This window comes from Canis lupus, chromosome 21 (assembly GCF_048164855.1).
Source record: "Canis lupus baileyi chromosome 21, mCanLup2.hap1, whole genome shotgun sequence".
In the NCBI taxonomy this organism is placed as follows: domain Eukaryota; kingdom Metazoa; phylum Chordata; class Mammalia; order Carnivora; family Canidae; genus Canis; species Canis lupus.
In genome coordinates this window covers 52,061,535-52,088,385 of record NC_132858.1, presented here as the reverse complement: position 1 = coordinate 52,088,385, position 26,851 = coordinate 52,061,535, and positions in this window count along the sequence as shown.

Genomic DNA, 26,851 nt, shown 5'->3' with positions numbered 1-26,851 from the left:
GTAGGAAGTGCAGAGACATGGTCTATGGAAGAAACCGATCCAGACTGCTCTGGAGGGAAGGGAGCTGTGATTGCAGAGAGAGGTGAGAGAGAGAGGAGCATACAGGGGAATGCACAAGGAGAATGTTTCCCCATGGCCATTGGCTTAGAAATGGAAAGAATTCCATGAGTTCCTGTAACCAGCAGGGGTTAAAGTCTTTAAAGGTCAGTGGACTGGGTTGAGAGAGCCCTGAGGATGCTACACTATTCCTGGAGAAAAGGCAGGCAAACAACCCAGGAGCAGACAGCCTGAAAAATGCATGGGGCACACAGCAAGAGAGATCATTCACTTTTCTCAAAGCTTGTCCCTGAGAGACTTTCACTGCTTTCACAGAGACTACTCTACCTATAAAGAGGGAGCTGGCTAATACGATTTCCCTCCCCACCCCTCAGCATAAACATAGAGCCACCTGTGGGAAGCAGCACCATGCCAACACTCTCTAACTTGCTTACACCAAGCCCCACGCCCCCGCACTCTGGCAGGATGGCCCTTCTCAGTCATGCTTGCCTCATCCCAGTGTGGCATGCCCCTACCCTAGAAGACCAGTACAAACCCCGACCCACACCAGGTTTCCTAACCAGAGATTTCTGCCGGGCCTCAATTCTGGTGGAGTTGGTATCAGGTCTCATATCACAAGCAGAAACATGGCACACTTGGTTAAAACTTGCACATTCAGGCCAGGGGCCAAACAGTGCCCATGGCAGGAAAGGAGACACTCTGCAGATGTCTGTCCTGAAGGATAAAATAGCCAAAACATAACAGCAGAGAGCACATAGCACACACCAGAGACTCCCTGAAGTGCCTCCCCCTGTGCAGTACATGACCTCTTCTTCAAAAGACCATTACTATAAGAAGGAGGGGACATAATAGGCTTTTACAACAAAGAGAAGAAGACAGAGACAAAGACTGTAATGAGAGACTTATATAAAAATGCCAAGGTGGAAGAATCATCCCAAATGAAAGAACAAGATAAGGTCATGGCCAGAGATCTAAGTGAAACAGATATAAGTGACATGCCTGATGGCAAATATAAATCAAAAATCATAAAGATACTGCTCACTGGGTGTGAGAAAAGAAGACATCTGTGAGACCCTTACCACAGAGATAAAAGAATTAAAAAGGATCAATGAGAGATGAAGGGTGCAATTAATTCAATTGGAAACAGGCTTGATGCAATGAACAGTAGGCTTGAAGATGGAGAGGAATGAATTAGTGATCTAGAAGACAAAATAATGTGACTGAACAAAAGAAAGAAAAAAAAATCACCCAACATGAGAAGAGACTTAGGGAACTCAGTGATTCTGTCAAATGTAATAACACTCAGATTATAGCAGTTCCAGAAGGAAAATGGGCAGAAAATTTATTTGAAGAAATAATAGCTGAAGACTTTCTAATCTGGGGAAGGAAACAGACATCCGGACTTAGGAGGCACAGAGAACTCCCATCAGAATAAAAAAAAAAAAAAAAAAAAAAAAAAGCAGCCCAACACCAGGACATGATGTAATTACAGTCACAAAATATAATAACAAAGAAAAACCCTTAAAAGTAGAAAGGCAAAAGGAGTCAGTAACTAGCAAAGGAAAACCAATTAAGCTACCAGGAGACTTTTCCATAGAAACTTGGCAAGACAGAGGGAGTGGCATGATATATTCAAACTGCTGAATGGAAAAAAACCTACAGCAACAGATCACATATTAGCCCACACAGGCCTCAAAAAATTCAAGAATATCAGAGTCATACCATGAAACTTTTTAGATCACAATACTATGAAACTAGATATCAACCACAGGAAAGAAAAATCTGGAAAGAACACAAATACCTGGAGGTTAAATAACTTGCTACCAAATGATGAATGGGTTAACCATGAAGTAAAAGAAGAATTAAAAGAAAAAAAAAAGTGGGGCAACCCCGGGGGCACAGTGGTTGGCGGCTGGGGTGTGATCTTGGAGACCCGGGATTGAGTCCCGCTTCAGGCTCCCTGCATGGAGCCTGCTTCTCTCTCTGTCTGTGTCTCTGCCTCTCTTTCACTCTCTCTGAATGAATAAATAAATAAATATTTTTAAAAAAAGATTAAAAGAATAAAAAATTAAAAAAAGGTGCCTAGAAACAAATGAAAATGGAAACACAACTGTCCAAATCCTTTGGGATTCAGCAAAAGCAGTTCTAAGAAGGAAGCATATAGCAATACAGGACTACCTCAAGAAGCAAGAGAAATTTCAAATAAACAACCTGACGTTACACCTAAAGAAGCTAGAAAAAGGAAACAAATGAAGCCTAATGAAGGAAGAAAATAATAGATATTAAAGCAGAAAAAATGATACAGAAGCGAAAACAAAACAAACAAACAAAAAACAATAGAGCAGATCAGTAAATCTAGGACCTGACTCTGAAAAAATCAACCAAACTGATAAACAAACCTCTAGTCCATCTTAGTTTTTTTAAAAGGGGAGAGAGAGAGAGAGAGAGATGGAGAAATGACTGAAATAAATAAAAATCACGAATTAGAGAGGAGGAATAGCAACTAACACCACAAAAAAAGCAAACAATTATAGAAAGATATGATGAGAAATAATATTCCAATTAATTGGACAATGTAGAAGAAATACATTCCTAGAAACATCAATTACTAAAATGGAAACATGAAGAAATAAAAAATTTGAACAGACCTATAACCAGCAAAGAAATTGAAACAGGGGATCCCTGGGTGGCGCAGCAGTTTAGCGCCTGCCTTTGGCCCAGGGCGCGCGATCCTGGAGCCCCGGGATCGAGTCCCAGGTCGGGCTCCCAGTGCGTGGAGCCTGCTTCTCCCTCCTCCTGTGTCTCTGCCTCTCTCTCTCTCTCTCTTTCTCTCTCTCTCTCTCTCTCTCTATATATATATATATATATATATGTCTATCATAAATAAATAAATAAATAAATAAATAAAAAATAAATAAATCTTAAAAAAAAGAAAAAAAAAAGAAATTGAATCAGTAGGAAAAAAAAAAAAAAAAAACTCCCAAAAAACCAAAGTCCAGGGCCAGATGTCTTCAAAGACAGATTCTACCAAACACTTAAAAAAGAATTAGTATCGGGGATCCCTGGGTGGCGCAGCGGTTTAGCGCCTGCCTTTGGCCCAGGGCGCGATCCTGGAGACCTGGGATCGAATCCCATGTCGGGCTCCCGGTGCATGGAGCCTGCTTCTCTCTCTGCCTATGTCTCTGCCTCTCTCTCTCTCTCTCTCTCTCTCTCTCTGTGTGTGTGACTATCATAAATAAAATAAAATTAAAAAAAAAAGAATTAGTATCATTAGTATCTACTCTTCTCAAACTATTGTAAAAAATAGAAAAAGAAGGGAAACTTTTAAATTCATTCTATGAGACCAGCATTACCCTGATACCAAAACCAGATAAATACATGGGGAAAAAAAAAAAAAAAGACGAATATAGGCCAATATCCCTGATGTACATGGATGCAAAAATTCTCAACAAAATAATAGCAAATTGAATCCAACAATAAATTTAAAAAGTCATCCACAATGATAAAATGGGATTCATTACTGGGCTTCAAGGATGGTTCAGTATGGGCAAATCAGTCCTCATAATACATCAAATTAATAAAAGAAAAGATAAGAACCACATCTCATTTCATTAGATCAAAAAAAAAAAAAGCATTTGACAAAGTACAACATCCATTCATGATAAAAACCATCAACAGAGTAGGTTTAGAAGGAGTATACTTCAACATATAAAAAAAAAATTCACAGCTAATATCATCTTCAAGGAGAAAAAACTGAGGGCTTTTCCTCAATGGTTAGGAAAAAGACGAGGATGCCCATTCTCACCACTTTCACTGAACTTAGTACTGGGAGTCTTAGCCACAGCATTCAGAACACAAAAAGAAATGAAGGCATCCAAGTAGGTAAAGAAGAACTAAAATTTTTACTATTTGCAGATATCATGATACTCTATGTAGAAAACCCAAAAGACTCCATGTAAAAACTGCTATAACTGATAGATTTCAGTAAAGTCACTGGATACAGAATCAACATACAGAAATCTGTGGCATTTCTACACACAGATAATGAAGCAGCAGAAAAATAAATTAAGGAATCAATCCCATTTACAATTGCACCAAAAACAATTAAATACCTAAGAATAAAATAACCAAGGAGGTTAAAGACGTGTACTCTGAAAACTATAGATGGCCAACAGTCACATGAAAAGAGATGCTAGTCATCACTTACTATCAGGGAAATGCAAATCAAAGCTATAATGAGATGATGAAATATTCCTCACACCTGCCAGAATGGCTAAAGTGAACAACAGAGGAAACAACAGGCATTGGTGGAAATGTGGAGAAAAGGGAACCCTCTTGCACTGTTTGTAGGAATGCAAACTGGGTGCAGGCACTGTGGAAACTAGTATGGAGATTCCTCAAAAATTGGAAATAGAAATACCTTACAATCCAGCAATTGCACTGCTAGATATTTACCCAAAGAATACAAAAAGGTTCACTCAAAGGGGTACATACATCTTGATGTTTATAGCAGCATTATTTACAATAGCCAAATTATGGAAACAGCCCAAGTGTCCTTTGACCAATGAATAGATAAAGAAGATAATGGAACTATAACTATAAATGGAATTTTATATTTTTAATTTTAATTTTATATTTTTATATTTTATATTTTTATAAAATTTTAATTTTAATTTTATATTTTTTAACTATAAATGGAACTATAACTATAAATGGAATTTTAACTTAGCCATAAAACAGAATGAAATCTTGTCATTTGCAATAACATGGATGGAACTAGAGAGTATTTAGCTAAGTGAAATACAGAAAGACAAATATCATATGTGTTCACTCAGATATGGAATTTAAGAAAAAAAAATGATCAAAGAGAAAAAAAAAAGGAGAAAAAAGCAAACCAAGAAATAAACTCAAGTATAGAGAACAAACTTGATGGTCACAGCAAAGGAGGAAGGTCAAAAAATGGCTTAAATAGATGATGGGAATTAATACTCTGTGATGAGCATTGGGTGATGTATGGAAATGTTGTATCACTCTATTGTGCATTTTAAAGTAATATTACACTCTGTATGTTAATAAACTCGAATGTAAATAAAAATGTAAAAAAAATAACATAGGAACAAATCATAGTACCTAAGTTGTAATTGTCCATAATGATTGAATTTAAGTACATACTTTTTTAAAAATGCTAAAGATTCTTTTAAGCAAAATAACTTTTAGATAATCATGAATTCAGATATATTTTATTGGATGCAAAATTGTCATTGTAAATACAGATTTTTTTTTGGTACAAAGACTTAACATGGCAGAGCTGGCATATCTCTCCAAATAAATCTAAAAAATTGATTATGCTTCAGGAAAATGACAGCAGATGCTTTTAATCTTGATAATTTTTTTCTAAAAGTCATATGAAAAATTAAGTGGTTGATACTGGCCAAGAACTTTCTGGAAAAAAATGATGACAGGATACTAACATCAATTATTGATATATATTAAAAATTACTAAAAGAACAACCAACACATTATGACTGGCATATTATTAGAGAAACTGATCCTAGGAATATTATAGATATAAGAAATATAATAATTTAGTGTGCCATAAAAAAATCATCAGTGTCAAATATGTCATTAAGGAAACTAAATTTATTTTTTAAATTGATATAATTTTCAAACAGTAAAATTATTATTTTTATTGTATAGTTCCATGAGTTTTAATGAATAGATACTGTCATGTAACCACAAACACAATTAAGACACAGACCAGACCCATCATCCTTTGTGCAATCAAACCCTCTTCCCATTCCCAGTTCCTGGCACCACTGACCTGTTTTTCATATCAATAGTTCTGACTTCCTCAGAGAATTCCCGTCTGTGAATAAAGCTTTATTTCTTCCTTTCTTTTTTTTTTTTAATTTTTATTTATTTATGATAATCACAGAGAGAGAGAGAGAGAGAGAGAGAGGGGCAGAGACACAGGCAGAGGGAGAAGCAGGCTCCATGCACCGGGAGCCTGACGTGGGATTCGATCCCGGGTCTCCAGGATCGCACCCTGGGCCAAAGGCAGGCGCCAAACCGCTGCGCCACCAAGGGATCCCCTATTTCTTCCTTTCTAATCTATACATTCCTTATATTTCTTCTTTGCCTTTTTGTACTGGCTGGAATGTTGAATTCAATAAGGATGGTGATTGTGCACACACACCCCTGACTTGTCTCTCCTCTAGAGTTAATTCAGTCTCTCACCATTAGAGGCATTAATTGTAGGTTTTGCTAGTTTCCCTTTTCTAGTTGAGGGAATTCCCGGGGCTCCTGGGTACCTTGGTAGGTTAAACATCCGACTCTTGATTTTGTTTCAGGTCATGATCTCAGGGCCATGAGTTGGGGCCTGGTTCAGGCTCCTAGTTCAGTGTCGAACTACTTTTCCCTGCCCTCCCTGCACTTGTGTGCATGTACTCACTTTCCCTAAAACAAACAAACAAACAAACAAACATACAAATATCTAGTTAAGGACATTGCCTCTGGTTCCAGTTTCCTGATAGTTTTTATCAAGACAAGATAGTGAATTTGGTAAAATATTTTATCTGTATCTAGTGAGATGATACTATGGATTTCTTTATTTTCATGGACAATTGCAATGATGAACTTTTAAAGTCTAATTGTACTTGCATTCCTGGAATATATTCCAGTTGGTCATATGTATTATCCTTTTTATATACTGCTGGAAGTAGTTTGCTAATATATTGCTATGGAGCATTTGTGTTTATTCATGAGGGGTATTTGTGTCTGGATTTATTTTCTTTTTTGAAAATAATCTTTTTTGGTGTTGGTTGCATAGGAATGTTATCCCTATAAAACAAATTGTGATATGTCTCCTCTCCTTTAATCTTCTGAAAGATTTTTTTTTTTTAGTTGGGATTCTTTCATTTTTTAAATATTTGATTGAATTTACCAAAAAATAAATCCAGTAATGGTGCTTTCTTTGTTGGAAGTAATTTAACTACAAATTCAAGTTATTTAAGAAAGATAGAAGTATTTAAATTATATAAATATTTCTTAAGTGATATTGGTAACTTGGGCCTTTAAAAAATTCATTTACTTACTAAGAGCTTATAAAAGGAAAGGAAATAATCAGAATATCTTATTCCTTACTTTTAATAGAAAATTATACTGTTAATATACTAGGTTCAAACCAGAAATGACTCAGAAAATTTGAGCCATTGTCAATATAGAAAACTTTAGTATATATGTATAAGTCATATAATTCATATCAACTTTATAAGTTGAAAGTATATTACATATTAATGGAAATGCAAATAACATAAATTCTTGACACTTTAACAAAATTATAATTTGCTTATATCTAAAGAACTTTCCAAACCATTAAGAAATAGAGCAGAGCAATAGGGAATAGAAATAAGACACTAATATGAATAGGAAAATGACTTAAAGAAAAGCATTGAATTCTACAAATATATGAAAAAGTGTTTAGTTTCTCTCTAAATTGAATAAAACATGTTGTATTAGTAAAGAGAAATTACTTTTCATATACCAGATAGGTAAAGTTTTTGTATCAGATTTATTATTTTTACTTTGAAGATAATACACAATTCATGCCAGATTACAGGTACTATTCAATGTTATACATTATTCTTATACCACAATCAATTTGTACAAGTTGTACAATTTCTGTGTATGAAATTTAAATGACATATACTCTCTATATTAGTATAAATGACAAACTTCTGGAAGAATAAATGTACATTTTAATAGTGTATTATAGTTCAAAAAAGTAGGAAGTACTTTTGAAATGTTTTATGTTTTATAGTTTTTTTCTATGGACATGCATAATATTCACAATAAAGAAACAATCCGTTGACATTAAGAAAATATATGCTCATTATAAAAGAACTAGAAGATAAAAAGACAGAGAAGAAAATGTAAATCATTCACAATTCAACTGGCTGGAACAGATCATAATCAATATTTCATTTTACTTTAACCAATCTTAACTCAAATTTTAAATTTTTATTTATTTAAAAAATGTATTTCTTATATAGTTTAGAGATAGAGAGGAAAAGTAGGGGGAAGAGGTAGAGGGAGAGGGAGAGGGAAAGAATCTTAAGCAAGCTCCATGCCCAGCACAGAGCCAATGCAGAGCTAGAGCTCACAACTCTAAAATCATGACCTGAGCTGAAATCAAGTGTCAGATGCTTAACCAACTGAGCTGCTCACGTGCCCCTTTCATGGGCTTCGTATTCATAAATTTGCCTACCTGCTAATAATATTTATCTGTAATCCCAAAATCAATACTCTTGGAAACACTCTGAGTGGTGAAAAATTTGTCTCCAGACGCACACATTTCCAGCTGAGGTTGAACCTTGTGATTCTCTGCCTTCTTCTTCTTCTTCTTCTTTTTAGATTTATTTATTTATTTGAAAGAGATGAGAGAGAGAGAGAGAGAGAGAGAGAGAATGAGCACAAGCAGGGGGAAGGGCAGAGGGAGAGGGAGAGAAATCCTCAAGCAGACTCCCTGCTGATCATGAAGCCCAACATTGGCTCCATCCCAGGATCATGGCAGGGAGTGGAAATTTAGACCATCAACTGGGCCACCCAGGTGCCCTTTGACACTCTGCTTCTCATCTCAGCTTCTATACTGCAAACAAATGGTTTATTTAGTGTTATATTTTTTTGCATATTTTTGCTTTTCATTGCATATTTCATTGTTTAAAATGTCCTCGTTCCCCACCTAAGCATTGTGCTGAAGTGCTGTCCAGTATTCCTAAGTATGATAAGGCTAATGGGTACTTTTCAGAGAAAATATGTCTGTTAGAAAAGCTCTATTTATGCAAGAGTTATAGTGTTATAGGCCATGAGTTCCATGTTATTGAATCAACTATGAGTGTGTCCAAATAGTTTATGCATATGCATATATGTATATATATATATATATATAGGGTATCTTTAAACAGATACACATAAAACATGGTTACACACAGCACACAGTTATATGCTGATCTATTGACAAAAATGTTGTGATTAGAGGCTTTTAGGAATCTAACTTTGTATTTTGTCTAGGAGCAATGATGTGGTACTCACTAATTCATTGTTTAGTATGACTTTATAGAACATAAAAACAAGAATTGACTATATGTTAAAGTTATATCTTGGAAGTGTCCATATACTGTTCCATATCGTTAAAAATAACATTGTCTAAATAAAAATTCATGCTTGAAATACACTTGTTCAGATGTTTGCACAATGAGGTTGAACAATTTAGTGCTGCATCTTATTTTATTGTGTTTCTGTTGACACACTCAAGTATATGTATCCCCTTTAAAATATTCAAGGTGAATGAGTAACTAATAGAAAGGTCCGAAAAAAATGATTTAGAGGTTATGGCAGTTGTATTTTCAGTGTATTATCTCTGGCACTGGGTAATACTTTTTAATTATGAGATACCTTGTAGTGATGATAAGAATTTTGGCAAGAGACAAAATAGTTCAATATAAGAAGACTTTTAACGGTAAAAACATGTTGGCATTGGAGTCACAGCGAGCCTCAGTCTAGGTGGGTAGAGAATATCTACAGATGCTCTGTGTTGTATCCCCAACAACCTCAGGGTGAATGATTCACTAGAAGGACTCACAGGACTCAGAAATTGTGATACTAATGGTCACGGTTTATTACAGCAAAGGGACGCAGAGTGAAGTTAGCAAAGGGAAAAGGTTCATGGTATGACAACACAGACAAGATGTTGCCAATCAGGGGAACTTTCTTGAACCTTGATGTGTAAGGTTTTTACTAGGCAGGATTATAGCACCTCTGTGACCTCAGTTATTCAGTCTCGATACTTCCAGATTAAAACCAGATATTCATGACAAACTATTTGGACACTCTCATTTGGTATGGCTCAAACTGTCAGGCACTCAACCCTTAGCCAAAGAGCTCAGCCAACAGCCAGTTCTGAAAACAGACCTTTCTCATAAATGTTCAGCATTCGAGCAACCCTGGCCTGCAGAATTAACTTCCTCCTAAAATCGAGGTTCCCATGTTTTGCTCTGAGTCTTCACCTACAAAGCACAAAGTTTCTCTTCTTTCCTTCTACTACTTCTCATATCATATTGTGTATCTCGCCACTGGCTTACCTGACAAGACATACATTCAAAAAGCTTGGGCATTGCACAAGCAGCCCTACACTTACACTTTTAAGAAATCTCCTACATTTTTCCATATGAATTAACATTTTGCATCAGACATATCACCTTGGAATAGTAAAAACTGTACTCACCAGAAAATATATTGTAAAAAACACTTGATCATCACCAGGATTGACCAAAGATGTGACTTAAAAGAGCAAGCCAGAGAATGAATACAAGATAGAGCAGGAGAAAATGAGTTTGTACACAGTCTTCTCCCATCTCCAGCTGCCTCTCTGCATAATTTTTCCTATTTGAAAACTTGTCTTTATAATTTGGATTATTTTATGTGAATGCTGCTTTTAAGTTTGGCACAAAACTATGCTGTGAAGTGAGTTGTAGGTATTGTATTTGGACTTAGGGACCTATGATTTAAAAATTATATTGATAATTTAATGTCTTCATTTTCAGCTCATATTTAATTACATATCCATGTTCAAAATCATTGAAAAATATATTTTTTAAATATAAAAATTTATAGGAACTTCTCATTTAAGTAAGAAACATAATTATTTTTCAGTGTCCATATAGAACTGAGATGGGCATTGCATTTGTAAATGCGTGGAAATATGTGTCTGATAATCTATTCATAACCTAAATTATCTGACATTTTCTAGAGAATAAATATAATTTTACTCTACATTAAAGTTCTCACAAAACTAGAACAAGTGCTATTCAAGATAGTTAATTCATAGCTAAATGAGCAACCATAGTTTGAAATAACTTTAATTAGGCTACAAGTTTTAATCAGAATGAAGTCTTTCATGATTCAAAATATATAAACCTTTCTGTAGTACTAATTCTGAATTCTGTAATATATATATATATATTTATGTCTATATACATGCATATGTGTACATGCACCTATTAAGCATATATATATATATATATTTTTTTTTTCTTCTGGATTGCTCCTACCATTACTCAACAGTGGAGTCTTTTTCAATAGTCGCTAACTTCGTATTTTAAATTTTTTTTTTCGTATTTTAAATTTTAATTCATTAATGCCGTGGTGCTTGTTTTTCAACAGTGAAGAAAATTATATAAAATTATAATAAGTAGACCAAATGAAGTACTAGTATTTTAACAATAGCAACAATCAGCATCTATTTATTAGAATTTAAAATATGTTTACCATCTTTAAGGAACATTCACAATTTCTCATAAAACAGAAGAGAGAATGTTTCCCCAAGTCACTCTACACTCTCTAGTGTTCTTATGGTAATTCAGGCATTCAGTTCCTTTTTAACTAGGAGAAAAGAAAAAGGCAAATTTGTTTCATGGCATATAAGAGAGAGTCATCTGTGTTCCCATCAATCAGTTGTACTCAATTTCTTCCAGAGACACTCACGTCTTCTCCCAGCCCAGGAGGAGGTGGAGGGAACGGCACAGCAGAATTACCATTCAGCTGTAGAGAATCAAAAACTAATAAATTTCCACCAATGCTCCTCTCAGTGCATCTTTTCCTCAACTGTTTTCCCTGTGGTATTAACTCTGAAATGAGCTGGCCTCACCTTAGACCCAAAAGTAAAGTGAGGGAGTTACAGCAACTTAAAGTGTCTGAAGAAAATATGATTTTTTTTTTTTTTTTTTAGTATAGAAGGAGGTATAATGTGACTGTGAATGGGCAAATGCAGTATCCCATGCGAACATGAATTTTTTAAGAATGTAACTTTTCTTAAGGGAAATCACAACACAGGCATATCGACTTATATACTTTTTTTAAGTGTTGGGGTTTTTTGGTCAACACTACAGAAATATGTATACACGTACCCGTAGGCAGCACACACGGACTTTACCTTCTCTTCTGGGTAAGGGGTTAGTGTGTTCTGGTTCTACTCAGGATAGGCTTATGATCTTACTATATTCTTTAACTGGATTAACTTTATATATGTTATATGTTAACATATATGTTAACTTGACTTGGTCATAAGATGCTACACATATATGTGCAAAAAAATAGCCTGACTTTAGATTTAATGATCATTTTCCCTAGTTTCTGGTTTATTACACATCTCTGTGAAAGAATAGTCTGTTGGGGCACCTGGGTGGCTCAGTTGGTTCAGAATCTGCCTTGAACTCAAGTCATGATCTCAGGGTCCAGGGATCCAACCTCGTGTTAGGGAAACAAAGGGGGGCGGTGTTCCCATTCAGTGGGGAGTCTGCTTCTCCCTATCCCTGCCCCCTATAGGTGCTCTCTTTATCTCTCTCTTGCTATCTCTCAAATAAATAAATAAATAAAATCTTAAAAAAAAAAAAAAGAATAGGCTGTTAAAGTCCCATGAAGAACTAGCATGTGCCCATTACCAACAATAACATGAGTCTAGTTTATTGTAGAAATATATTCATGGAATTGTATTTGTGATAATAATGTCTCAAAAGAAAAAAAAAAAGGTGTCTCAAAAGAGATGTCTAGTACAGTCTCATTTTACCAAATTGCGTATGTGTGAATGCTTACAAAAGAGGAAAACAGTAAAAAGTTAACACTGAAATTGTTCTTCACTTGTAAGGGTTTATATAATCCTTTTGGACGGTATTTTGTTAATCTGTTATCTTATAAGAACATGTTGTTTCTCAGATTACTGAGTATTATAATCTGAAAGTAAAGGTTAACCATTTTTAAAGAAGCTGTTAAAAGATAAAATGAGGCATGCTAAATTTTTCAAAGGTTTACTTGGGTGTTCACTGATTCAAATCAGGAAGTGCCAACTAGCAGGCAGTTAGGACTGCTCCAACAACAGGGGCTCAGGGAGAGGAGATTATAGAGAAACCACCCAAGCAAGGTTCGGAAATAGTTTGATTGGCTGTAGCCTAAAAAAGTTACTTAGTTAGCCTAGTTTGTGATAGGTATTTCTTCCTAACTTCCAGACATCTTTTAAAAAAGATTTTATTTATTTATTTGATATAAACACGAGCAGGGGAAAGGGCAAAAGGAGAGAGAGAGAGAGAGAGAGATGCAGACTCCCGATGAGCAGGGACCTTGATGGGGGCTTGATCCCAGGACCCATGAACTGAGTGGAAAGCAGATGTTTAACCAACTGAGCCATCCAGGTGCTCTAACCTTCAGGTATGACAAGAGTGGACCCTGGTTTAGGTTTGAGTTGGCCTCCAGAGGCTGAGAAGGCATCAGAACCACCACAGCCTGTTGGCCTCCTTGTTTAATTACTTCGACAAGGGGAAAAGGCATCACACAAACGGAGGTCAAAGAATGAGTGTCATATTTATAGGTATGATTATATTATTTGTATATAAAGTATAAAATCCATCTCTTTATCTAGTACCTAACTCTGATTTTTTTGGCCAGCATTGACAGAATGCATATTATTTTAAGTGTGAAGGAGACACTATTAAATTGACCCCAAATATGTCTCATATAAAGCCAAGTCTCTACAAACTTCAAAGAATGGAATTAATTCATTGTATTTTATTTGACCAGAGAGGGATTAAGCTAGAAATCAATAATCAGGGTAACTAGACAATCCTAGAACATTTCAATACTATTCAATATATTTATATTTTAAAATAACTCACAGGATGATTTTCAAAGTGCTGCTTGTCCAATCTCAGAACCAAAATAAAGTGCACTACATACTTGCTTTTGCTAAAAGACTTGAGAATGAGTAGATACAGTGGCCGGAAAAGATTTGCATCAAAGCAAAAGGGCACATTATTACTTTTTGTATAGTCAGGAGAAAGGTTCCATTCAAACTTAAAATTAATATTAAATAAAGAGAAAAAAAAAACTTATTGTACCCAGATTTTTGTCCTCTTAATTTCTGTTTCTCAATGTTTAGAATCCTTGTTTCTGTTCCGGCCAAAATGGTTTCTGGAAAATGATAGTTTTTTTTTTTTTTAATTTTTATTTATTTATGATAGTAACAGAGAGACAGAGAGAGAGAGAGAGGCAGAGACACAGGCAGAGGGAGAAGCAGGCTCCATGCACCGGGAGCCCGACGTGGGATTCGATTCCGGGTCTCCAGGATCGCGCCCTGGGCCAAAGGCAGGCGCCAAACCGCTGCGCCACCCAGGGATCCCAATGATAGTCTTGTATACAATATACAAATATATATGCTTGGGTGTGTGTTTAAGGGCACATGAATGACACCCGGCTATTTATTTCACCCACACCAGATGAAATCATGGAATCACCCGAAACAGCAGTAGGTGAAACAACGTGCATATTTATGGAAATGTAATGGACCTTGAAATTAGGTATACAAATGAAGAAATATCTAAACATTTTAGAAGATTATTTGTGTTTATTTGTATGCTTGAATTGAGTTTCACAATGAGTCTCACTATTAATTATAGTAAAATATAGTATGTTTGTTATATAAAATACCCATACTTGACATATAAACACATGCATGCATATAAATACCTATGTGTGTGTATACATAATTCAAGAGAGCCAAAGGGTCATAGAATTTCATAGAATTTTAGTTCCAAAAGGGGAAGGAACATCTGACACGTAGACATGTGATTTAACTCATACCTTGGGAAGTATATGGTCTATACAACAAATACCTCACCAACGTCTCGTATTTACTATGTTTTTAAATAAAGCCCTCACTAAAAATGCATTGCTATGTTCAGTTAGATATTTAGAGAAAGCCTATTCTGAGGCTCTCTGTGATAGTTATTCCGTGTTTAGAGTCAGCATGCAAAGCATCATCTGTAGTTGTAACATCGATATGATATGTTTCAACTTATTTTTAAAAAGGATATGGCGATTCACCAGTCAGTAGTATAAAAAATTGGCCTACCAATTAAATTCAAGATAGCTTTAAGTCTATTTAATAGACACAATATAAATGAATTACTACCCAAATCTTAGAATATTATACCTTAAGTATGTGCTGACTAACCTTGCCAGGCAAAATTAATTCTTATGTAATTGAAGCCAATAGGAGTAAAACATTGGCTAAAAGTCAATTTCTGTGATAAAGAGGAAGCTAGGCAGTCCCAAGTGCTTTTAGTAAATCCTTTCTCACTTTTTTCTATCATTGCTGAAGCTAAATGAGCAAGAGATAAAAGTCAAATACATGCAAACTGTACTCTCCATGCCATTCTCTTATTTTGCAGAAACTAATAAATAGGACAGTGAGGAGTGCTTCTGAGGTGGCATCTCTACTTCTGAGAGTAAATGAAATAAAGAGATAGAAAGCCTCAAAGTTCACGCCAAGTTCCTCAGACAAGTAAGTGGCATTTTACTGATATTAATGTTTACCCAATGATTCAAATCTCCTGACCTGATCAATTTATTTATTAACATTATAGAAATTCATCTATCAAATTCACAACAAGTTGTGAATTGAAATGGCAATATATTGGGATAATTGAAAATTACTACTGGGGACACTTTGGGTCTGAAAATTCCCCATTGTAGGGGGCCGTCCTGCTCATCATAGAGGTGTAGACCCACTTCTGGTGTCTACCCACCAGATATCGAGAGCATCCCCCCCCCGCCCCACCCAAGTTGTGATGGTCCGAAACATCTCCAGATATTTTTGAGACGTCAACTGACATATTGTCAAATATGTCATGCCAATTTGACAGACTGTCAAATGTCCCTAAAGGGAAGATGCAAAATTGCTTCTGGTTGAAAACCACTGCTCCAGATGCGACCTTTGTCTGACTCACTATAAGCCTGGTCTTGTAATATTTTGAGGTGTGCCATTCCAGGATGGTGAAAGCACAATGGGCAGGACTTACAATGCCCATTCAACACAGTTCTCAGATGGTTTCCCCTAATTCCTTATGCACCCACCACTCCCAACCCCAGGCAATTTAATGTTGTTTGACACTTGGCACTCTTCTGGGAGGAAGGATACCTAATCTTCAGTGTCCAAGGACCTTCCTGACTATAACTGTTTGCCCCCATAATCATCAATGGTGCTGATAGAACCAGAAAATTTCTAAGGGATACCATGTATTAGAAGTACATTCTGTTCCAGTATCCATCAGAGTAATCACCTTTTGTCTACTTCTGGAGGACCAGTGAATAGTGAGCACAGCCTGAGACTTCTAGTCAGCTCCAATGGTGCTCACCTGGAGGCAGCTTTGGCCTTCATCCTACCCCCAGGGCATGAGAGGCATACTCCCCAAATAGGACTGCGTCCAAGAGGCCTCTGCTGGAACTGGCAGGCTTCAGGCATGGTAGGGACAGATGCAACAGGTCTGAACTGTTGTTCAGGCTGTATGGGTTTCCACGGGCTGCCCAAGATCAACACAGCATGCGGTTGTCAGTATCTTTGTTTAAGTGAGTCCCTACAGCAGTAAGGTCAAACCACATTCATTTCAGGGTTATTCTTACAGTTGAATGGAACAGTCTTTTGGCTTTCCCAGCCCCCTTTGTGTCTTGAGTCTTTCCCACAGCCTATACTCATTCCTGGAATGAGTTTTCTCCAGCTCAGGAATGGTTTGCCCAACATCATAAATGTGTTGTGTCACACCTGTGTCAGCATGAGTACCAGCATCTCATACCAGGTTCTGGGGGAAGAACTGGGGAATCTTAACTTTCATTCTTGTAGTGAATATGGCTCCAATCAGGGCCTTTAAAAACAGGAGTCTGTCTCTTTCCCAGCTCCCTAAGAATTTATTGTTCTTCCTTTATGGATTTCCAGGGTCCCAAACATGAGGAGGTGCCCCTCATTAGGTGACATCTCCCTGCTGGATATAATAATAATCTATAAGGGAGTAATGCCATGCAGGCCTGCTGGCGGGAAGGTGGGTGGTGATGCAGCTTATTTTCTCTGCCTCCTATAGGGACAGAGAAAATTCACACACACCCACCCCCATGTGCCTTCATCATAATAACCACACCTGGATGCTTTTGCTGGAACTCGGCAGCTGTATCATGAGTATTTCTAGAACTGGTGTTGCCCCACTGGCTGAGGTTGCTGTGGTTGTGCTTTTGCTTTCCTTTGCAGTAGGGGGCAGGGGCCCAGGGATCTGCCTGTTTTACTCTTTCTTAGTCACTATGTGCCCTCTTCTTAGCTCTCCTCACTTCCACAGGGCTTCTTTCTTACCGTGCACTCAGGTCATCCTTTAAACAAGGGCACCAGAACACCCAGCATTTTCAGTATGTCTCCATACTCACACAAGGCTCTCCAAGCATCTACCACATGGGCCAGGCCACCTCTCCCCACCCAGAGGTCAACAGCCCCACTTGAGACTTCCCTGAAGACAACTCCTTTCCAAAGCCCATTTCTTTGGTCCCCTGACTGACTCATCAAGAATTGGTTCTCAACCTTGGGAGCTTCCCGGGTAAGATATGAAACTGGTCCCTAAGCAGAAGGCAGGGAGAGACAGGAGGAAAGGACAGAGCTCTTCAGACAGGCAGGTGACAGGTATAATAAACAATATAATACATATAGTATTATGTTACATAGAGTATTGTTGTAGGCACTGCAAGGTGAGCAGATCTCAGTCCCCATCCCTAAATCTTAAAGTTTCTATAGAAACCTTAATGGGGTTCAGTCACATGAGCCATCCAGATGGTCTCAGCACCATGCCACTAGTTCAAGAGACTGGGGGATCCCCAGTCCATTTCCATGGACTCAGGAAAAGCAGTGGGATACATATTGTAAGGATAAGGGAACGGCTGAGGAGCCCCTCATAGTTGCAGTCAGACTGGAGGGTCAGCAGGCAGTCACCTCCCCTCGATGGCCTTCCCCAGAATGAGGTTAGGGTTATCTCAGTTTTATGGCTTCATTTCATGCCTGGCCTGGCCTGTGACCAAACCTCACTTTGCCCTGCATAGTTTTTCTGCAGCCTACTGCCAAAGTCAGAATATTCATGCTCCTCGATTCCCCCTTCAGAGCCCTAATTTCTCCAGTATTTCACAGATCCTGTGAGCCTGCACTGATTGGGCTCTGCCGAGGACATGCATCCTGGTATGTCACGTGCATAGAGCATTTACCTGTGCCAAGCCCCAGAGTTCCTGTGGAGCCATCCATTTGTTCTTCTTCCATGTCTTGCAGCAGTAGGGCATGAAGTTTAGGCCTGAGTTTTACAAATTTTAGATTGTATCCACATCAGCAAGAGGGCTTATTGAAATACAGATTCCTGGACCTCAAGCCCAAATTTTCCAATTCGGTCTTGAGTGGGACTGAAAATGTGCATTTCTATTAAACGCTTAGGTAGTGTCCAGGGACCACCCTTTGAGAACCACTGGTTTAATCAAACCCTTGTGAAGAAGGTGGATGGCTTATTGCTCTTGATAGAGACCCACATGTCACTTTTGATAGATAGATCCTTCAATGACTAACCCTAGAGTAGAAGTTAAGTCTGAAATGGTACAGCTCCACTAATCTTGGTGAGGCTACCCAGATGCATATTTAAAGGAAAGTCCTTTCTTTAAACAATCATAAAAGTTATATATTAGGCATTATATTAGCAATTACTATAAATTCCTTAATCTGAAGTTTGGGGACTCAAGTCTAGGCCTGGGAATGGCAGATACTACTCAGGGTGTCTCCTTGTGAAGTGGCATTTCCTGTGTCCACCGTGGAATTAGCATGCGTTTCAAAGTGCTGGGTCTGGTTGCTCCTGCTACTGTGACTGCACTTCTTACTGCTCAGGGGCACCGTAGAACTAATACTGTCAATATAACTTATTAACTATTTAAGAATAGTTACTGGGGGATCCCCCTGGTGGCTCAGCGGTTAGTGCTGCCTGCAGCCCAGGGCGTGATCCTGGAGACCCAGGATCGAGTCCCATGTGGGGCTCCCAGCATGGAGCCTGCTCCTCCCTCTGCCTGTGTCTCTGTCTCTCTCTCTGTGTCTCTCATGAATGAATAAATAAAATCTTCAAAAAAATCTTAAAAAAAAAAAAGAATAGTTTCTGCATGCCAGGAGCTTTGCACTTAGCTATTTTAACCACAAAATGTGGGAGACACATTGTCTAATAAATACTATTTTATTTGGAGGAAAAATAAATTTAGTTTAGAGAGGTTAGTCTGCACATACGCAACTCTGGTTATTGACTTAATTTCTAAAGAGGGATTTTTCTGTTTGTTTTTTGGTTTTTTTTGTAAATGATAATATTCTTTAGGAGACTATTCTGTTTAGAAACTGGCACTTTCAGGTTGCTAAAGGTCAGATAAAGTGTGAGGATAGGAGCTATCAGTGTTCTCTATGCTTATCTTATATTTCATGAAGTCTATGTAAAAATCAGTAAAATGAGGGTAACATTTTCGCAGAATATTCTAAATCACCCACTTTCCCAGCATCTTTGTAACCAAACATTTAGAGAGGAAATGAACTAAAAGGTTTCCCTCCAAACAATTTTCAAGTGTCTTTCCATATTGAAAGAGAGAGAAAAAAAAAGAGAAAACAAAAGTCAAGAGTGTGAGCAGCACCCAGAGAAAAAAAGAAAAAAACAAAAGTCAAGAGTGTGAGCAGCACCCACAGTCAGTCTGGTCACCTCGCTGTCCTCCCAGATAACACAGAAGACACACCTATTATATTCTTTTGACTCCCTTCCATGAGAGTGGCCCCAGTGGCATTTGGTTTACTGCCCCTTCTTCTTACCACCCATAACAGAACCCAAATCCTGTTTATTCCTCCTCAAGTCACAAAAGGAACCATGTATAGTTCATCTGTGTGAAATCTTAAGTTAAATATTCAGCACTATGGCAAGAATGGGGATGTGCGGGGTGAATGGTCTTTTGACCTTTGTGATATTTAACTCTGGTTATGGTGTCCTGACAAAGAAGTGAGTTGCAAACGCTTCTTCTTCTTCTCCTTCTCTCTCCTCCTCCTCCTCCTCCTCCTCCTCCTCCTCCTCCTCCTCCTCCTCCTCCTTCTTCTTCTTCTTCTTCTTCTTCTTCTTCTTCTTCTTCTTCTTCTTCTTCTTCTTCTTCTTCTTCTTCTTCTTCTTCTTCTTCTTCTTCTTCTTCTTCTTCTTCTTCTTCGGCTATTATTTCACTCTATGTGTTGCTGATCATCTATGAAATAAACTCACATTGCCTTCCATAGCCAGGTGAATGTATCAGAGGAAAGAAACCAAGGAAATTGTTATGTTCATTCTGAAAACAAAGCTACTTAGTCATCCAGACAGATCATTGACAGGAAGGAAGTTTGAGACTAATCTGAAGTTCCGCACCCTGACACATTCTGAGCAGTGCAAAGATGATAAGCCAGATGGGAGAAATGCTGTGTGGGTGGCCTCACAGCATGTCACGCCAGAAAATATCTGAGCAGTCTGGAATCCCATTTCTACTTCTAATGTCCTTTTATTCTTCCTTTTCTTACTCCTGTCTATCTCACATGGATTCTATCTGGAAGGAGATTACAGTTTGGCAAGGCTGCAAGTGCAAGTGTGCAAGTGCAAGTGTGCAGCATTCAGAACAGAGCCAGCAGACTACCTGTGGACCCTGTTTGTGCCTCTACCTGACCAGCTTTAGGAGTTCTTGGGGGAAGCTGAGGCCTCCGGGAAATTCACCAGAAGTCTGCTAAGGCAAAACTATTTTCAGAATAATAAGATTTTATTTTTTTCTTTCTCTCACTCCCTTATAAGTGGGCAGTGGAATTTACCAGCGGTTAAAATAAATGACACTGAAACAGATTCACTTCTGACAAATGAGAGAATCAAATTATTGTTGAGGAAGCCAGATTTGCAAAGTATAAAGCAATGCTATTCTTCTCAATATATATATATTTTTTACTATGGACATATAGTTAATTTTCATAGTTTTGTTATTTTTGCTATCCTTTACTGACTTTATTATTATTTTAAAATGAATCATTTCAGGGATACTGTTGAAATTTCTCATTTTAATTTCTGATGTGGTTGACACTGATGGCTTTATCCATCTTTTTTGAGAGCAAAGGTTTTTTGACACCAAAATGTTTAAGTAAAACTGACATCTATGGCTTATGATTTAACTTCAAATTTTCATTATTATTTTTCCTCTTTTTTATTGAAGTATAATTAACATAGTTATATTAGTTTCAGGTGTACAGTATTTCAACAATTCTACATATTACTCAGTGATCATCAAGTTAAGTATGCTCTTAATCACCTTTATGTATTTCACTCATCCCCGCCTCATGTGCCCTCTGGCAACCGCCAGTTCGTTCTGTGTATTTAAGTCTGGTTTGTTTGCTTGTCTATTTTTTCTTTCTTAATTTTCACATGAGTGAAATATTAGTATTTGTTCTTCTCTGACTGACATATTTCACTTAGCATTATACCCTTTAGGTCTCTCTGTGTTGTTGGAAATGACAAAATCTCATTCTTTTTACGGCTGACTAAAATTCCATTGTGCGTGTGTGTGTGTGTGTCTGTGTGTGTGTGTGTGTGTGTGTATCTCACATCTTTATTCATTCATCTATGGATGGACACTTGGATTATTATAAATATCTTGGATATTATAAATAATGCTGCAAAAAACATAGAGTTATTCATATCTTTTCAAATTAGTGTTTTCATTTTCTTTGGGTAAATGCCTATAGTGGAATTACTTGGTAATTGTAGTTTTAATTTTTTGAGTAAATTTTATACTCTTCCACAGTGGCTGCACCAGTTTGCCTCCCCTCCAACAGGGGTTCCCTTGTCTCCACCACATCCTTGCCCATACTTACTATAACTTGTATTTTTTATTTTAGCCATTCTGACAGATAATAGTAGGCTATTATCCCATTTCTAACATTCGCTGACATTGAGAATCTAGACAGTTGCATCTCAAAGGGTTAATCAGAAGGATGTATTACTTCCTAAACAGGTAAATGAGAACCTGTTACTCATCTGGAACTTTGAATGATGCTTGCAGAGACATCTCCCATCTGCTATTTCTTACACACAAATTTCTTGTTGGATATCTGACTCAGTTCCTTGATTTACGATTACCTGTAATTCCTTTTAAGAAATCCTCTGCACCTTGATATCAAGTTTCCATCCAACTTCTGTCCAACCTCACAATAGCAGAAAGCAGCTGTTGTCACAGGAAAAGCAATAAGCTCAGATGATGCCTTACCTCATACCTGCTAAAAAGTACTCTTGGCTTTCACAATGTACGGGGATTTCAGAGATGTCTTCAATGTCAAATACAGGAATAGAAGAAGTACACTCTTACTTGCTACCACAGATTGCTATGTTACAGAGTCTTGTTGAAATCTCAGAACACTTCTAAATCTTGGGTATTGTTACTGTTGTTGTTGTTGTTTTTGATCCCTAGTTTGAGACAAAATAAATTATGAAGCTCTGAAAGATGAAATAACTGAACTAAATTTTCTATCCTGGTAAGTGGTGAAATTAGAATTTGCATCTAGTTCTGATTCACTCCCAAATTTGTCTTCTTTCCATTATGCAAAGCTGTGATTATATTCAGAAATGAAACCAACTAATCAATGAGTAAATATCTCTCTAATAGTAGCTAAACAAATATTGTTTTGTATTAGTACAGAACATACAGGGTTTGTTGAATAATTCATTGTAAAGTGATTATCCATGTAACTACCATGGAGAGATCAAGAAATAGAATATTGCCATAGCCAAAAAGCTTTGTACATGCCTGACCCTTGTTAAGCTTTCCTCAGATTAATGGCTACTCTACCTGCCTTTTTCATGATCATATTATTTATCTTTATAATTTCATCATCTATAAAACTATATTAAATGTGTTTATATCTTGCTTTTTTCACTTGAAATATAGCATTTTTAAAAAGATTTTATTTATTTATTCATAAGAAACACAGAGAGAAGCAGAGACATAGGAAGAGGGAGAAGCAGGCTCCATGCAGGGAGCCCAACGTGGCACTCGATCCCAGGTCTCCAGGATCACACACTGGGCTGAACTGCTGAGCCACTGGGGCTGCCCAAAATATAGCATTTTTCGTTGACATTGTTCTATTCTATTTTTATGAATAGACTGCAACTTATTCTCCTGCTGTGTTGATGGACATTGAATTGTATAACATTTCCAGTATTACAAAGAATATTGCTATAAATATGTATGTTAATGTTTTGCTATGAATATGTATCTTGTTGCACAGCTACATGAGTTTATCTAAGATGGCAGTTTTCAAACATTTTGGTCTTTGTACCCTTTTATGATTTAAAAATTATTAAAGACCTTGAATAGTTTCTGTTTACATAAGTTGTATAATCAACATTTGAATATTATAAATTAAAAATGATAATTTGAAATATTTATAAACTCACTTAAAATAATAATAATGAATTCATTATATGTTGATATACTATGATTATATTTTGCAGAGGAACAATCTAATTATTGAAAAATTGAAATTGTTTTACATTTTTGAAAATCTCTTTAATATAATTTTTTAAGATTTTTTTTTTTTTATTCATGAGAGAGAGAGAGGCAGAGACACAGGCAGAGGGAGAAGTAGGCTCCTTGCAGGGAGTCCATTGCAGGACTTGGTTCCAGGACCCCAGGATCACACCCTGAGCAGAAGACAGATGCTTGACCACTGAACCACCCAGGCTTCCCTCTTTAATATTTGACATAATAAAAGATAGCTATATTCTGCTGTCTACTTTTAGATTAAATTTGTTATATTATGCTAATTGGTCAAAGGGAAAGAAAACATTTCTCACAGATCTGTAGCTGGCAAATGGAGAACTTTTTTACATACAATTATGGATACTATTCTTTGATATTACACTAAACTCAGCAAGTGGTAACTTACTGAAATTTGGTTGCAATGTAGAATTAGTGAATATTTCAGTCTTTGTCACATCAAAGTCCATCGATCTATCTTGAACCCGAATGGACTTATTACCCATTTATGGTCTTATAATTTCATACATTGGTCATTTGGAAAATATTGGTTCACCAAGTTATGCAGATCTCCCAAGTGTCATCCTTTATTGAAAAATATTTTTAAAAATAAAAAATTTTAATACTCCTACTATCTCATAACAAAAGTTTTTAAACATAGGGAAGTCATTAAACTCATGATGAGAGATCCATGAATTTAAAAATTCTAAGTATTACTTGAAAGCTCTCATTTTATCATGGCAACAAATACCATTAAATCCTTTCCTTGAAATGATTGGCTAACTGTATTAAGTTTTATGAAATATCTGCTAGGGCATTAATTTTCCTGTCAGTCATTCTTGAAAGTAAAAGTAATGTTCCATAAAAACATGGCTAGTTCAGCTTGCAACTCAAATAATCCCATTTTACACACAGGACATTAAAGGAACATAGTTAAAAGCTGAGATTTAATAGAATTAACTTTTTTTTTTTTTCTTTTTATCTTGGAAATTCTAAGTGAAATGGATTTTTTTCCAACTACTGTGTGGTGGTGAATAATATAACTACTAGTATAGATTGGTGACATTCCCTTCATTTTTGCTAAGGTACCAGCTGTGTTAATTATATTGCTTTTGCACCATCAAAGCAAATGTCAGCACAGAAAAAAAAAAAAAAAAGTAAAATTAAATATCTTAGTACTAGTGTGGAAATAGCTCTGAAATCACTAACGCCATAAAAAAGTCTTAGGGTACATAAACCACAGAATGAAAACAAGTCCTTTAGAATTAGACTTGTAATTGTCCCTGATATTAAATAGGGAATGTATAATTTCAGATTTACAAAATTGTGCCAAATTGATTTTTTTCAGGGGTTATATTCCAATTTATTTAAACTTTGTTGTCCACATTTGTGATCATTTACAAGATAATAAACACTTAATTAGATGGTTTTGCAGTTCAAAAAAAAAAAAAAAACACATCCTTTTATATAGTTTTTTAAATGTTGCCAATCTTGGAAAATTGCAGTTCCAATATAAAGTTTTACCAGTAGTTTATGAAAGACTGATTCTCCGCATCCTCCCCATTACTATCTGTAATTAATCTTTTAAAAAATGTTCTGATTAAATAAGCAAAGAAGACCCTGATTTGTCTTTAACTTGTATTGCCTTGATCAGTGGAGAGGTGATGCAATTTATCTCACTTTGTCCATTGTGGTTTTTTCATGTGAATCGAATGACCCTTGTCCAATTTTCTTCTCCCTGAGGTTGTTTTTTTTAATTATTATTACTAATTTCTAGGGCCTTTTAAAATATTATGGATGGTAATAGTTCCCATGTGTTTTTTTTTTTCTACTGAAATACTTTCTTCTAATCTTTAAAATTTATTCATAATTTCTTACTTCTAACATAAATTTAAAATTGCCACTAATTCTATTTCTCTTCCACCCTGTCTCTGGCTTCAGAAAACTCTGTTCATGCATGGTTTAAAACACAGGCCTCATATTTTTGCCTAACGCTGTCTGAAAATGACTTAGTCAATTTGAAATGCTAAATCTATGTTTTCTTATACCAAGAAAGAAAGGAAACACATAGGATAATTTCACAGATAGACAAAGAATATGAAAGAACCCAGTTGATTCAATAGCAAAAGCTTCCTTTTAGTGGATAATAAGATTTAGAAATTAAGAAATAGAGGCCTTAGGCATGTTGAATACTATGATATCTGATCTTATAGGTCCTTTAGATTAGCAGTGCAGGAAAATATATTTTTTAAAATCATAATTTGGTATTGATTTTGAAATTCAAATTTAATCATACAACTTTTCTAAAACTTGTGATTTTACATTTTCTAGATTTTTCTCTTATAGTGAGACCTTGATTTCTAACATCAGTAATACATTTACTTATGTGCTTTATCCTTTGAAGTACATAATTTGTAATACTAATATAACTCTTACCAATAGACCTTCTGAGTGAAATTTAAGGTTCTTTTGCAGCTCTTTTTATACTTGAAGCATATCTTCTAAGAATAGGCATTCCATTTCCTTGGGGTTATTCTTTTCTTTGGATAGGTATGTTGCCTATTTGATATACCATTAGACTCACTTGTTTCTGTTTTATTTTAGGATTTGCTCTTTCATATTTTTGAATGTGTCATTTATTTAATTTACAAGTTTAAAAGGCAAAAATCTATATAACTGGTCTTTATAATTCTAAATTAATTGCTATATTCAGAGTTGTGCTTATGTATCTTTTACCTCAATTCTATCCCAAGTATGTAATCATATCCCTCAGTTTTTTATAAAACTTCCAACATCTTTGACAAAAGTAAGAAAGATATGACTATTTTAATTTCCCATTGTTTCCTTTATTTAAAAAAATATATTTATTTATTTTAGAGATTGAGGGAGAAGGTGAGAGAGCAAGCAGTGGGGAGGAGCAGACTGAGAGGGAGAAGCAGACTCCCCTTTGAGTGAGGAGCCTGCCACAGGGCTTGATCCCAGGATCCTGATATAATGACCTGAGTCAAAATCAGAGTTAGTTGCTTAACCTACTAAGCCAACCAGGCATCCTGGTTTCCCATTGTTGTCTAATATAATTGTAAAATATTATCTACCCTTATTACATTATGCTTTTTGTATAATCCATTTAGTGATATATTTTGCATAGAAATATTTGTCATGCTTTTGAAGACTGCAAAGTACTCCATTGTAGAGATATGCATGCTTCATTCAATAGTCCCTTCTGGTTGGCCTTTGGCTTATTTTCAAATATTTGGTGTTACAAATAAACTTTGTCTCACAGTTGAATAGTATCCTAAGAATCCCTGATTCTTTTGCTCATCCCTGAGTCCCCATGTGACACCACTGAGAA